This window comes from Giraffa tippelskirchi, chromosome 2 (assembly GCF_054371585.1).
Source record: "Giraffa tippelskirchi isolate mGirTip1 chromosome 2, T2T-mGirTip1v1.2.pri, whole genome shotgun sequence".
NCBI lineage: Eukaryota > Metazoa > Chordata > Mammalia > Artiodactyla > Giraffidae > Giraffa > Giraffa tippelskirchi.
Genome location: NC_137276.1, coordinates 199,725,434 through 199,740,168, shown reverse-complemented (window position 1 = coordinate 199,740,168; position 14,735 = coordinate 199,725,434). Strand labels below are relative to the sequence as shown.

General features: G+C 37.1%; 1 long non-coding RNA gene across 1 annotated transcript in view; it reads right to left on the bottom strand.

The window, feature by feature from the left end:
• Positions 1-4,632: 4,632 nt before the first annotated feature.
• Positions 4,633-14,735, bottom strand: part of LOC145530933 (uncharacterized) — a 134,031-nt gene continuing 123,928 nt past the window's right edge. The window contains exons 2-3 of the long non-coding RNA XR_014072105.1: positions 6,631-6,803; positions 4,633-4,741 (exon numbers count right to left, since the gene is read on the bottom strand). This is a non-coding gene — a long non-coding RNA (uncharacterized LOC145530933). The remainder of the gene's footprint in view (positions 4,742-6,630; positions 6,804-14,735) is intronic.

Here is a 14,735-nt window from a genome sequence, read left to right as displayed (position 1 = left end):
ATCATCTCTACATTCAAGTATCCAATTTTTCTTCTATCAAAGAGTGCTTTTCAGAGTGTTTTCAAGTAGGAGCTGAACAGCACCAACTTGCAGGGAATTATGGTGGCTCTTCATCAGGAGAGGAGAGGTGGAATTACCCTTCAGGGTTTGGACAGGGCCTTAGAAAGTGGCCTAATGTGATAATCATTTAGTGATAGCTCTAATTATAGCACAGTTCACCCCAGCAAATGTGTATTGAACACAAAGCCATTTAGCAGGAAGTTGTAGGTGTCTCTGATGGTAGAAATAAAAGCTGCACACTACTGTGTTAGTTGGTAATAGCTCATCTTTCTCCTTACTCAAAAAACTTTTCCTTTTCTCTGAATGTGAGTGTATGAAATACCACTAGCTCCAAAAGTGAAAAGCGGTCAGACTTAAAAGGTTTTATAACATTACTGAGCACCATGCCTGAACTGCTGATTAAACTCTAGTTAAAAGGGAAAAGTAAACATATTTGGTAAAGCAAACATAAAAGGGAAAAGAAAATCATATTTGGATCTTTGAACAAAATAGAAGCAAGACTATTATTATTACTGACATAGTGAATTTAGAATCATAGACTTTCAAGAGCTAGTATTATCTAGAAATTCAGTTCAGTTCAGTCGCTCAGTCGTGTCCGACTCTTTGCGACCCCATGAATTGCAGCACGCCAGGCCTCTCTGTCCATCACCAACTCCCGGAGTCTACCCAAACCCATGTTCATCGAGTTGGTGATGCCATCCAACCATCTCATCCTCTGTCACTCCCTTCTCTTCCTGCTGTCAATATTTCCCAGTGTTAGGGTCTTTTCCAATGGGTCAACTTTTCGCATCAGGTGGCCAAAGTATTGGAGCTTCAGCATCAGTCCTACCAGTGAATATTCAGGGTTGATTTCCTTTAGGATTGACAGGTTTGATCCCCTTGCTGTCCAAGAGATTCTCAAGAGTCTTCTCCAGCACCACAAAGTGAAAGTATCGATTCTTTGGCACTCGGTTTTCTTTATGGTCCAACTCTCACACTGTACATGACTACTGGTAAAACCATAGCATTGAATATAGAGACCTTTGTTGGCAGTGTGTCTGCTTTTTAATATGCTGTCTAGGTTGGCCATAGCTTTTCTGCCCAGGAGCAAGCATCTTTTAATTTTGTGACTGCAGTCCCCATCAGAAATGATTTCGAAGCCTGATAAAATAAAATCTGCCACTGTTTCCACTTTTTTCCCATTTATTTGCCATGAAGTGATGGAACCAGATACCATGATCATCATTTTTTGAATGTTGAGTTTTAAGCCAGCTTTTTTGCTCTCCCCTTTCACCCTCATCAAGAGACTTTTGGGTTCCTCTTCACTTTTTACCATTAGGGGTGTTATCATCTGCATATCTGAGGCTGCTGATATTTCTCCTGGCAATCTTGATTCCAGCCTGTGATTTACCAAGTCCAGCATGTCACATGATGTACTCTGCATATAAGTTAAATAAGCAGGGTGACAATATACAGACCTGTCTTAGTCCTTTCCTCATTTTGAACTGCTGTGTTTTTTCAAGTCTGGTTCTAACTATTGCTTCTTGACCTGCATATAGGTTTCTCAGGAGACAGGTAACTTGGTATGGTATTCCCATCTCTTCAAAAATTTCCCAGAGTTTGTTGTGATCCACACAGATAAAGGTTTTAGTGTAGTCAATGATACAGAAGTAGATGTTTTTCTGTAATGGGCTAGCTTTCTCTGTGATCAAATGAATATTGGCAATTTGATCTCTGGATCTTCCACCTTTTCTAAATCCAGCTCATACATCTGGATGTTCTCAGTTGACGTACTGATAAAGCCTAGCTTGAAGGATTTTGAGCGGTGAAATGAGCACAACTGTACAACAGTTTTAATATTCTTTGTCATTACTGTTCTTTGAAAGTTTCATTAAAACTGACCTTTTCCAGTACTGTGTCCACTGCTGAGACTTTTTCAAATTTACTGACATATTTAGTGCACCAGTTTAACAGCATCATTTTAGGATTTTAAATAACCCAGCTGAAATTTTATCACAGCTACTAGCTTTGTTCATAGAAATGCTTTCTAAAGCCTACTTGACTTCAAATTCCAGGGTATCTGGCTCTAGATGAATGACTACACCATAATGGTTATCAGGGTCATTAAGATCTTTTTTGTAATAGTCACCTCTTCTTAGTTTTTTGTGCTTCTGTTAGGTCCTTACTGTTTCTGTCCTTTATTGTCTCCATTCTTGCATGAAATGTTCACTTGATATATCCAATTTTCTTACAGAGATCTCTGATATTTTCCATTCTATTGTTTTCTTCTATTTCTTTGCATTGTTCCCTTAAGAAGACCTTTTTTGGTCTCCTTCCTATTCTCTGGAACTCTGCATTCAGTTGGGTATATCTTTCCCTTTCTCCCTTGCCTTTCATTCTCTTCTTTTCTCAACTAGTCATAAAACTTCCTTACACAACAACTTTGCTTTCTTGCGTTACTTTTTCTTGGTATGGTTTTGGTCACTGCCTCCTATAGACTGTTGCAAACCTATTTTTGTAGTTCTTCAGGCACTCTGTCTAACAGAGCTAGTCCCTTGAATCTATTCATCTCCTTCAGTGTATAATCATAATGGATTTGATTTAAGTCATACCTGAATTGCTTAGTGGTTTTCCCTATTTCTTGAATTTAAGACTGAGTTTTGCAATAAGGAGCTCATGATCTGAGCCACAGTCAACTCCAGATCTTGTTCTTGCTGACTGTACAGAGCTTTTCCATCTTTGGCTGCAAAGAACATAATCAGTCTGATTTTGGTATTGATCATTTGGTGACATCTCATGTGTAGAGTTGAATTTTGTGTTGTTGGAAAAGGATGTTTAGTCTGACCAGCATGATTTCTTGACAAAACTGTTAGCCTTTGGCCTGCTTCATTTTGTATTCAAGTCAAACTTGCCTGTTACTCCAGGTATCTCTTGTCTTCCTACTTCTGCATTCCAATACCCATATCATGAAAAGAACATCTTTTTTGGTGCTAGTTCTAGAAGTTCTTGCACATCTTCTTAGAACCAGTCAAGTTCAGCTTCTTTGACTTTAGCGGTTACGGCAGACTTGGATTACTGAATGGTAATCTTGAATGGCAAACTTGATTGGTTTGCGCTGGAAACAAACCAAGATCATTCTGTCGTCCTTAAGATTCCACCCAATACTGCATTTCAGACTCTTTTATTGACTATGAGGGCTACTCCACTTTTTGTAAGGGATTCTTATTCATAGTCATAGATATAATGGTCCTATGAATTAAAGTCATCCATTCCTTTCCATTTTATTTCACTGATTCAAGAATCTAACATTCCAGGTTCTTATGTAATATTGTTCTTTACAGCATTCGGGCTTTACTTTCACCACCAAACACATACAGAACTGAGTGTAGTTTCTGCTTTGGCCCAGCCACTTCATTCTTTCTGGGGCTACTAGTAATTGCTCTCTGCTCTTCCCTGGTAGCATATAGGACATCTTCTGACCCGGGGGGGCCCATCTTGCAGTGTTGTATCTTTTTGCCTTTTCATACTGCTCATGGGGTTCTTGTGGTACAAATATTGGAGTGGTTTGCCATTTCATCCTCCAGTTACCCATATTTTGCCAAAACTCTCCACTATGACCTGTCCATCTTGGATGGCCCTGCACAGCATGGCTCAGAGCTACTCTGAGTTACAAAACCCCTTTGTCACACCAAGGCTGTGGTCTATGAAGGGGACCAATTGCGTACATTATTTTTATTACATATGTTACTTGGATATACTGCTTTCCCTGAACATATCAGGGTAATAGTAATGTCAGTATCTCAAATTCTAAATTGTAATTAATCATTACATAAATAATATAACTACAAAGTTTCAGGGAACATTAAAAAGAAAATCTATTTGAGAGTAAGTTACAGACATGATGCTCTCTAACTCCCTAAATATTTAAAGTGCATATATTTTACAAACCAGAACATTAGCCTATATAACTAGAGTGCAAACATCAAAGTCAGTTAACTAAGACTGATGTTTTATTACTGTCTATTCTATAAATCTTATTCAAGTTTTAATAATTTCTTTTAAACCAATATGATCCAACCCTGTATCATGTGAAGATTTTTTTTATCTTGTATCTTTAGTGTACTTCAAACTGGGAGTTTCTCAAATCTTTATCTTCAAATGATCTATAGAAAGTCACTCAATTTGGATTTGTCTGACATTTTTATGTGCAGAATCAGGTTATGAATTTTTGGTAGGAGTATCACAGAAATAATGGTATGTACTTCTTACTGTATTTTATTGACTTTCTCCCATTAATATTGATACTAATTTTGATCACTTGATTATGATGATCATATATATTAAGTTTACCATGGCAAAATTATGTTTCCTGCATTTTGTTGAATACATAATATATGGGGAAATACTTTGAAGGTATATAATATTTTACTCCTCATCAAATATTTACAGTTTTAGTATCCATTTCAAATCTTCTATGAATTATTACTCTGAAGTTTGCTAATTGGTGATTTTTAAGTTTCCATTTTTCCTTCTGAATGTATTAGTTGGAATTTTAGTGTAGGGTAGAGCTTTCTTTTTCCCAACTTTTGTGTGTTTTTAGGACTTACCTGGTGGATTAGTGGTAAAGGATCCTTCTGTCAATGCAAGAGATATGGGTTCAATCTCTGGGTCAGGAAGATCCCCTGGAGAAGGGAACAGTTACCTAGTCAAATAAAAACATTGTCTAAATCATTATAGAATATAAATAAAATGAAAAGATAACCCTCAGCATGGGAGAAAATATTTGCAAACAAAACAACAGAAAAGAGATTAAGATCCAAAATATAAAAACAGCTCATATAGCTCAATAAATAAATAAATAAATAAATAAAACACCCAGTAAAAATGGATAGAAGATCTAAATAGACATTTCACCAGAGAATACATATAAATGCTTAAAAAGCACATGTAAAGATGTTCAACATCACTCATTTTTAGAGAAATGCAAATTGAACCTACAATGAGTCATCACTTCACATTGGTCAGAATGACCATCATCAAAAAATCTACAAACAAAAAATGATGAAGAGTGTATGGAGAAAAGGAAAACCTCCTGCACTCTTAGTGGGAAGGTAAATTGGTAAAATTACTATGGAAAAGCTATGGAGGTTCAACAATAAAGTAAAAATAGAGCTACCATACAATCCAATGACCACACTTCTCCATATATATCCAAATAAATTCATAATTTGAAAAGATACATGCACCCTTGTGCTCATAACAGCACTTTTCACAATAACCAGGACAAGGAAGCAAACTAAAAGCCCATCAACAGAAGATTGGATAAAGAAGAAGTGGTAAACATAAACAATGTGGTAAATATAAACAATGGAATATCACTCAGTCAAAATAATGCCATTTGCGGCAGCATGGATAAACGTAGAAATTGTCATACTGAGTGAAGTAAGTCAGACAGAGAAGGACAAATATCATACAATATTGCCTACATGTGGAATCTAAAAAAAGGAAGATATAGATGAACTTATCTACAAAACAAAAATAGAGTTATAGATGGAGAAAACAAACTTTTGGTTGCCAAGGGGTAAAAAAGGTACAGAAAATTTGGGAGACTGGGGTTGACATATAAATACTACTATATATAAAACAGATAACAAATAAAGACCTACAGTATGGCACAAGGAACCCTACTAAAATACTCTGCAATGCCTATATGGGAAAATAATCTTAAAAAGAATCAAGGATAGAACTGCCATATGACCCAGCAATCTGACTGCTGGGCATACACACTGAGGAAACCAGAATTGAAAGAGACTCGTGTACCCCAATGTTCATTGCAGCACTGTTTACAATAGCCAGGACATGGAAGCAACCTAGATGTCCATCAACAGATGAATGGATAAGGAAGCTGTGGTACATATACACAATGGAATATTACTCTGCCATTAAAAAGAATACATTTGGATCAATTCTATTGAGATGAATGAAACTGGAGCCCATTATACAGAGTGAAGTAAGCCAGAAAGAAAAACACCGTCGCACAGAGTCGGACACGACTGAAGCTACTTAGCAGCAGCAGCAGCAATGCATATATATGGAATTTGAAAGATGGTAATGATAACCCTATATGCGAGACAGAATGAGAGACACAGATGCATAGAACAGTCTTATGGACTCTGAGGGAGAAGGTGAAAGTGGGACGTTCTGAGAGAATAGCATTGAAACATGTATATTATCATATGTGAAACAGAACACTATTCCAGGTTCGATGAATGAGACAAATGCTCAGGGCTGGAGCAATGGGATGACCCAGAGGGATGGGATGGGGAGAGAGATGAGGGGGGGTTCAGGATGGGGAACACATGTAACCCATGGCTGATTCATGTCAATGTATGGCAAAAACCACTACAATATTGTAAAGTAATTAGCCCCCAACTAAAATAAATAAATTTATTTTTAAAAAAAAGAGTCGATGTATGTATATGGATAACATTCACTTTGTTGCACACTTGAAATGAGCACAGCATTATCAATTAGCATTATAAATCAACTATATTCCAATGAAATTTTTTAAAATGTAGTATTCAGTCTTACATCCAATTACCCCCATTTTCTAGTGCAGTTCTGCTGCTGCTGCTGCTAAGTCTCTTCAGTCGTGTCTGATTCGGTGCAACTCCATAGACAGCAGCCCACCAGGGCTCCTCCATCCATGGGATTTTCCAGGCAAGAGGACTGGAGTGGGGTGCCATTGCCTTCTCAGTGCAGTTCTAGTAAATAAAAAATAAAAAGAAAGAAAATAAAAGTAAATAAATAAAGTATTATTTATACAGCTTAAACAGCAGTGTTTTCAACATACTTCAACCTATATACTAACCATGCTTTCTCTCTTATTTTCTTAACAGCTTCACACTTCACAAAATTTGCTTTGAGATACTGAAGGTTTGCTTTATTGGTCTTATATCCTACACTGCACCACCCTTCTTTGTTTATATACAGGCTGTTTATTCCCAAGCTAATTTTTCCAAGGAAAACCCTTCATATTTTCTCTAATAAGGCTGCTTAATTTTCAGATTTTCAGAAAATGTATCTGATTTCAATGTAATTTAAATACAAATGTGAATTCTCTTAACCAACAAGGATTAAGAACAAACTATCATTAAGCAATATTAGAAACAGCTGAACATTTTGCATATTTTACTTTTAATACCTGAAGTATCAAATGTTATATTGCCACTCTTCTCTAAAAAATGTAATAAGCCTTGTGAATTTGGATTTAAAAAAAAATCCATTGGTTGTTCAGTCGCCATATTTTATGTTTAGAGGCTGCTACTTGTCATTACAAAATAAATATTAGGTGAGTTTCAGACTTTTTTTGTTGTTGTTGTTGCATTACTGAATGACTTCCACAGAACAGCAGCAGCTCAGTATAGCAGCATAGCACATAGAAGAGAAATATCAAAAAGCAAAAATAAACAAATGGGACCTAATTAAAATTAAAAGCTTTTGCACAACAAAGGAAACTATAAACAAGGTGAAAAGACAGCCTTCAGAATGGGAGAAAATAATAGCAAATGAAGCAACAGACAAACAATTAATCTCAAAAATATACAAGCAACTTCTGCAGCTGAATTCCCGAAAAATAAATGACCCAATCAAAAAATGGGCCAAAGAACTAAACAGACATTTCTCCAAAGAAGACATACAGATGGCTAACAAACACATGAAAAGATGCTCAACATCACTCATTATTAGAGAAATGCAAATCAAAACCACAATGAGGTATCATTTCACACCAGTCAGAATGGCTGCTATCCAAAAGTCTACAAGCAATAAATGCTGGAGAGGGTGTGGAGAAAAGGGAACCCTCTTACACTGTTGGTGGGAATGCAAACTAGTACAGCCACTATGGAGAACAGTGTGGAGATTCCTTAAAAAACTGGGAATAGAACTGCCATATGACCCAGCGGTCCCACTGCTGGGCATATACACCGAGGAAACCAGAATTGAAAGAGACGCGTGTACCCCAGTGTTCATCGCAGCACTGTTTACAATAGCCAGGACATGGAAGCAACCTAGATGTCCATCAGCAGATGAATGGATAAGGAAGCTGTGGTACATATACACAATGGAATATTACTCAGCCATTAAAAAAAATACATTTGAACCGGTTCTACTGAGATGGATGAAACTGGAGCCCATTGTACAGAGTGAAGTAAGCCAGAAAGAAAAACAACAATACAGTATACTAATGCATATATATGGAATCTGAAAGATGGTAACGATAACCCTGTATGCGGGACAGAATGAGAGACACAGATGCATGGAACAATTTTATGGACTCTGAGGGAGAGGGTGAGGGTGGGACGTTCTGGGAGAATGGCATTGAGACATGTGTATTGTCATATGTGAAACAGAGCACCATTCCATGTTCGATGCATGTGACAGGGGCTCGGGGCCGGGGCAGTGGGATGATCCGGGGGGATGGGAGGGGGAGGGAGGTGGGTGGGGGGTTCGGGAAGGGGAACACATGTAAACCCATGGCTGATTCTTGTCAATGTATGGCAAAAACTATTACAATATTGTAAAGTAATTAGCCCCCAAGTAAAATAAATAAATTTATAAAAAAAAAAAAAAAAAGAAATATCATCATTACGTTAAAGATATTTATTATAAAGGTAATGTATAGGTGATTGGTGACTGGGTGATTGGGTGATGGGATAAAGGTGATTGGGAGAAAATAATAGCAAACGAAGCAACAGACAAACAATTAATCTCAAAAATATACAAGCAACTTCTGCAGCTGAATTCCAGAAAAATAAACGACCCAATCAAAAAATGGGCCAAAGAACTAAACAGACATTTCTCCAAAGAAGACATACAGATGGCTAACAAACACATGAAAAGATGCTCAATCAACATCACTCATTATTAGAGAAATGCAAATCAAAACCACAATGAGGTATCATTTCACACCAGTCAGAATGGCTGCTATCCAAAAGTCTACAAGCAATAAATGCTGGAGAGGGTGTGGAGAAAAGGGAACCCTCTTACACTGTTGGTGGGAATGCAAACTAGTACAGCCACTATGGAGAACAGTGTGGAGATTCCTTAAAAAACTGGGAATAGAACTGCCATATGACCCAGCGGTCCCACTGCTGGGCATATACACCGAGGAAACCAGAATTGAAAGAGACGCGTGTACCCCAGTGTTCATCGCAGCACTGTTTACAATAGCCAGGACATGGAAGCAACCTAGATGTCCATCAGCAGATGAATGGATAAGGAAGCTGTGGTACATATACACAATGGAATATTACTCAGCCATTAAAAAAAATACATTTGAACCGGTTCTACTGAGATGGATGAAACTGGAGCCCATTGTACAGAGTGAAGTAAGCCAGAAAGAAAAACAACAATACAGTATACTAATGCATATATATGGAATCTGAAAGATGGTAACGATAACCCTGTATGCGGGACAGAATGAGAGACACAGATGCATGGAACAATTTTATGGACTCTGAGGGAGAGGGTGAGGGTGGGACGTTCTGGGAGAATGGCATTGAGACATGTGTATTGTCATATGTGAAACAGAGCACCATTCCATGTTCGATGCATGTGACAGGGGCTCGGGGCCGGGGCAGTGGGATGATCCGGGGGGATGGGAGGGGGAGGGAGGTGGGTGGGGGGTTCGGGAAGGGGAACACATGTAAACCCATGGCTGATTCTTGTCAATGTATGGCAAAAACTATTACAATATTGTAAAGTAATTAGCCCCCAAGTAAAATAAATAAATTTATAAAAAAAAAAAAAAAAAAGAAATATCATCATTACGTTAAAGATATTTATTATAAAGGTAATGTATAGGTGATTGGTGACTGGGTGATTGGGTGATGGGATAAAGGTGATTGGGAGAAAATAATAGCAAACGAAGCAACAGACAAACAATTAATCTCAAAAATATACAAGCAACTTCTGCAGCTGAATTCCAGAAAAATAAACGACCCAATCAAAAAATGGGCCAAAGAACTAAACAGACATTTCTCCAAAGAAGACATACAGATGGCTAACAAACACATGAAAAGATGCTCAATCAACATCACTCATTATTAGAGAAATGCAAATCAAAACCACAATGAGGTATCATTTCACACCAGTCAGAATGGCTGCTATCCAAAAATCTACAAGCAATAAATGCTGGAGAGGGTGTGGAGAAAAGGGAACCCTCTTACACTGTTGGTGGGAATGCAAACTAGTACAGCCACTATGGAGAACAGTGTGGAGATTCCTTAAAAAACTGGGAATAGAACTGCCATATGACCCAGCAATCCCACTGCTGGGCATATACACCGAGGAAACCAGAATTGAAAGAGACGCATGTACCCCAATATTCCTCGCAGCACTGTTTACAATAGCCAGGACATGGAAGCAACCTAGATGTCCATCATCAGACGAATGGATAAGGAAGCTGTGGTACATATACACAATGAATATTACTCAGCCATTAAAAAAAATACATTTGAATCGGTTCTACTGAGATGGATGAAACTGGAGCCCATTATACAGAGTGAAGTAAGCCAGAAAGAAAAACAATACAGTATACTAATGCATATACATGGAATTTGAAAGATGGTAACGATAACCCTATATGCAAGACAGAATAAGAGACACAGATGCATAGAACAATTTTATGGACTCTGAGGGAGAAGGTGAGGGTGGGACGTTCTGGGAGAATAGCATTGAAACATGTATATTATCATATGTGAAACAGAACACCATTCCATGTTCGATGCATGAGACAAGGGCTCAGGGCCGGGGCAGTGGGATGACCCAGAGGGATGGGATGGGGAGGGAGGTGGGTGGGGGGTCCAGGAAGGGGGACACATGTAAACCCATGGCTGATTCATGTCAATATATGGCAAAAACTATTACAATATTGTAAAGTAATTAGCCCCCAACTAAAATAAATAAATTTATAAAAATAAAAATAAAAAATTAAAAAAATTTAAAAAAAAATAAAAAATAAAGGTGATGTATAAAATGAATCACGTTATGTAACAGTATGTGTCATTTGTGATAATCTTGATGCAATAAATCACGCAAAAACAAATGTCTTTAACAAAATATGTTTAAGCAAAAATTCTAATTAGCGGCTTAAATACTTGGAGTGAGTGGGTAAAAGTCGCTCAGTCATGTCCGACTCTGCGACCCCATGGAATTTGGAATTCTCTAGGCCAGAATACTGGAGTGGGTAGCCTTTTCCTTCTCCAGGGGATCTTCCCAACTCAGGGATTGAACCCAGGTCCCCACATTGCAGGTGGATTCTTTGCCAGCTGAGCCACAAGGGAAGCCCTATAAATACTTGGGTTAACAGACAAATAATTTCTAGTTGTTTAAGTGTGTTTCAATATTTTTCTTTCCAAATAAATTTTCAAAAGGTTTCATAACATACAATTGTAAAGATTGTAACACTAAAGTTTTAGTTTTGTTAAATAACTTAATGGCAAATTTTCATGAATGTAAACTACATTCTTTTTTTTAAAGCCCAAACTCTATAATTATGATTTCCTTTCTCCAGGGTATCTTCCCAATCCAAGGATCAAACTCAGGTCTCCCGCATGGCGGGCAGGTTCTTTACCAGCTGAGCCATAAGGGAAGACCATGATGTTTCTAATTGAGTAATTATAATACATGCTTATATATAATTTATACTTAATAATTACATAAATAGAATTAATATGTAATAAGTATGATACATATTTAATTACCCAATATATGAATCCATAACAAATGATTAACTTTTCTCCAAAAATTGTATGTACTCTACTTCCTTTTAGTAATCAGTTTAGATATTTTCTTTGATTTTTTTGTTTCATTCATTGACTGAATAGTATTTAACTGTAGAAAAATTCAAACATATAATTAACTGAAACAAAAAATCTAGTATCTCATTTCTCAAAGATAACTGCTATTAATGTTGTAGTACAGATTACATTTATAGAAATCATCATAATTGATAGATATTATATATAGATATAGATAGATAGATAGATATACATACGTGTGTGTGTGTGTGTGTGTGTGTGTGTTTTTCCAGATAATCACAAGAAAGCAACTATCACAATAAAGCAAGTTACCCAAAATGTTTGGTTTTTCAGTGGATATAAAAATTATGCTTATATTATTCTGGGATTTGTTAAGTTGAAAATGAATTATGTTTAAAGAAACAACGTCTATACCTTTGTTAAAAAATACTTTATTACTTAAAAATGCTAATCATCTCCTGGCCTTTCAATGTTTTAGTTTAATGCCTTTTAATGTTTTTGCTGATGCAAGGTCATGCCTCCATATTGATGACTGTTTAGTGATCATGGTGGAGGTTGCTGCAGCTTGATGTGGCTATGACAGTTACTTGAAATAGACAACAGAATGAAGTTTGTTGCATTGATGAACTCTTATTTTCAAGAATGACTTTTCTATAGCAAGTATAAGGTAGTTAGAATAGAAAACGGAGTCCAAGATGGTGGAATCATGCAGAGGGTTAAAAAAAAAAAAAAGAAAGAAACACCAAAAGGGTAGATTGAGGACCGATGTAAGACTCCCTGGCAAGAAAACAAGCCCCAAACACACTACATTCCCTGTTTGGTCCTGGGGCATAACCAGTCAGGTGAATGCTGGTACAATCTCCTAATTGCATAATGTGTAACCAATCAGACCCCAGGGACAGTGCAATCACCTATTTGTATAGGGCTGAATCAATCAGATGCCAGGGGCAAGAGACATAAAGTATCAAAAGAGGAGCCAAGAGGGACTGGAGCTTCTTCAGGGATTGGATCCCCCTTGAGTCTTGGGAGTGCACTGTCTGCTGTCTGCTTCCCGCCTTGAGCTGTGACTGAGCTGTAAGGAGTTTGCTGTTACAAATCCTACCTGCTTCCTCCCTAATGAAATCCTGCCTGTTTGAGCTAAATGTGGCTGGTCTTTCCAAATATTTGCTACCACCAGACAAGAACAGAAGAGGAGCAAATCAACCCAACACAGGCAATCAGGCAATGCTGTTTGATACAATTTTACCCACAATGGAATTTCTTTCAAAATTTGAGTTAATCCTCTCATACTCTGCTGCTGCTTTATCAACTAAGTGTAAGTAATAGTCTAAGTTCTTTGTTGTCATTTCAACAATCTTCATAGAATTTTCACCAGCTGGAGATTCCATCTCAAGAAAATACTTTCTTTGCTCATCCATAACAAGTAAGTCCTCATTTCTTTAAGTTTTATTGTAGGTTTGAAGATTTAGTCATATCTTCAGAATCTATTTCTAGTTCTCTTGCTATTCCATCACATATGCAGTTATCTCCATTGATGTTTTGAAGCCCTCAAAGTCACCCATGAGGGCTAGAATCAGCTTGTTAATGATTTTACTTTTCTTGTCCCTCCAAAGAAACAGTATAAGCATTTTGGCTTTCTATCACCTTCTATAAACTTCACATGTATGTTTGATGTAAATATAGAAACAATAACAAAAAATGATAAAATAGCCAAAACCACTTTGAAATGTAGGTAACCTGTTTTCATTTCCATGAATGTTTTTCACATTAGTTTTTTTTTTCTTCCTTCTTCTTCAGTTTTACACTCTCTCCCATTTGATTACTTTAACTTTTCTCACTTTTAAAGGAGGTCATTCCTGTTAATATTTGGACAAAATGACTGTAGTTTACACAAATTGCTACAACTATGTTCCTCTTACCATTTTTCTTTAAAAAAATTATTTATCCTATAATATATATGCTTGACTGGTATATTCAAAGTATATCACTATGAACAAAGCTAGTGAAGGTGATGGAATTCCAGTTGAGCTATTTCAAATCCTGAAAGATGATGGTGTGAATGTGCTGCACTCAATATGCCAGCAAATTTGGAAAACACAGCAGTGGCCACAGGATTAGAAAAGATCAGTTTTCATTCCAATCCCAAAGAAAGGCAATGCCAAAGAATGCTCAAACTACTGCACAATTGCACTCATCTCACATGCTATTAAAGTAATGCTCAAAATTCTCCAAGCCAGGCTTCAGCAATATGTGAACTGTGAACTTCCAGATGTTCAAGCTGGTTTTAGAAAAGGCAGAGGAACCAGAGATCAAATTGCCAACATCCACTGGATCATTGAAAAAGCAAGAGAGTTCCAGAATAATATCTATTTCTGCTTTATTGACTATGCCAAATGCTTTGACTGTGTGGATCACAATAAACTGTGGAAAATTCTGAAAGAAATGGGAATATCAGACATCTGACCTGCCTACTGAGAAATCTGTATGCAGGTAAGGAAGCAATAGTTACAACTGGACATGGAACAACAGACTGGTTCCAAATAGGAAAAGGAGTATGTCAAGGCTGTATATTGTCACCGTGCTTATTTAATTTATATGTAGAGTACATCATGAGAAACGCTGAGCTGGAGAAAGCACAAGCTGGAATCAAGATTGCTGGGAGAAATATCAATAACCTCAGATATGCAGATGACACCACCCTTATGGCAGAAAGTGAAGAGGAACTAATAGGCCTCTTGATGAAAGTGAAAGAAGAGAGTGAAAAAGTTGACTTAAAGCTCAACCTTCAGAAAACTAAGATCATGGCATCTGGCCCTATCACTTCATGGGAAATAGATGGGGAAACAGTGGAAACAGTGTCAGACATTATTTTTT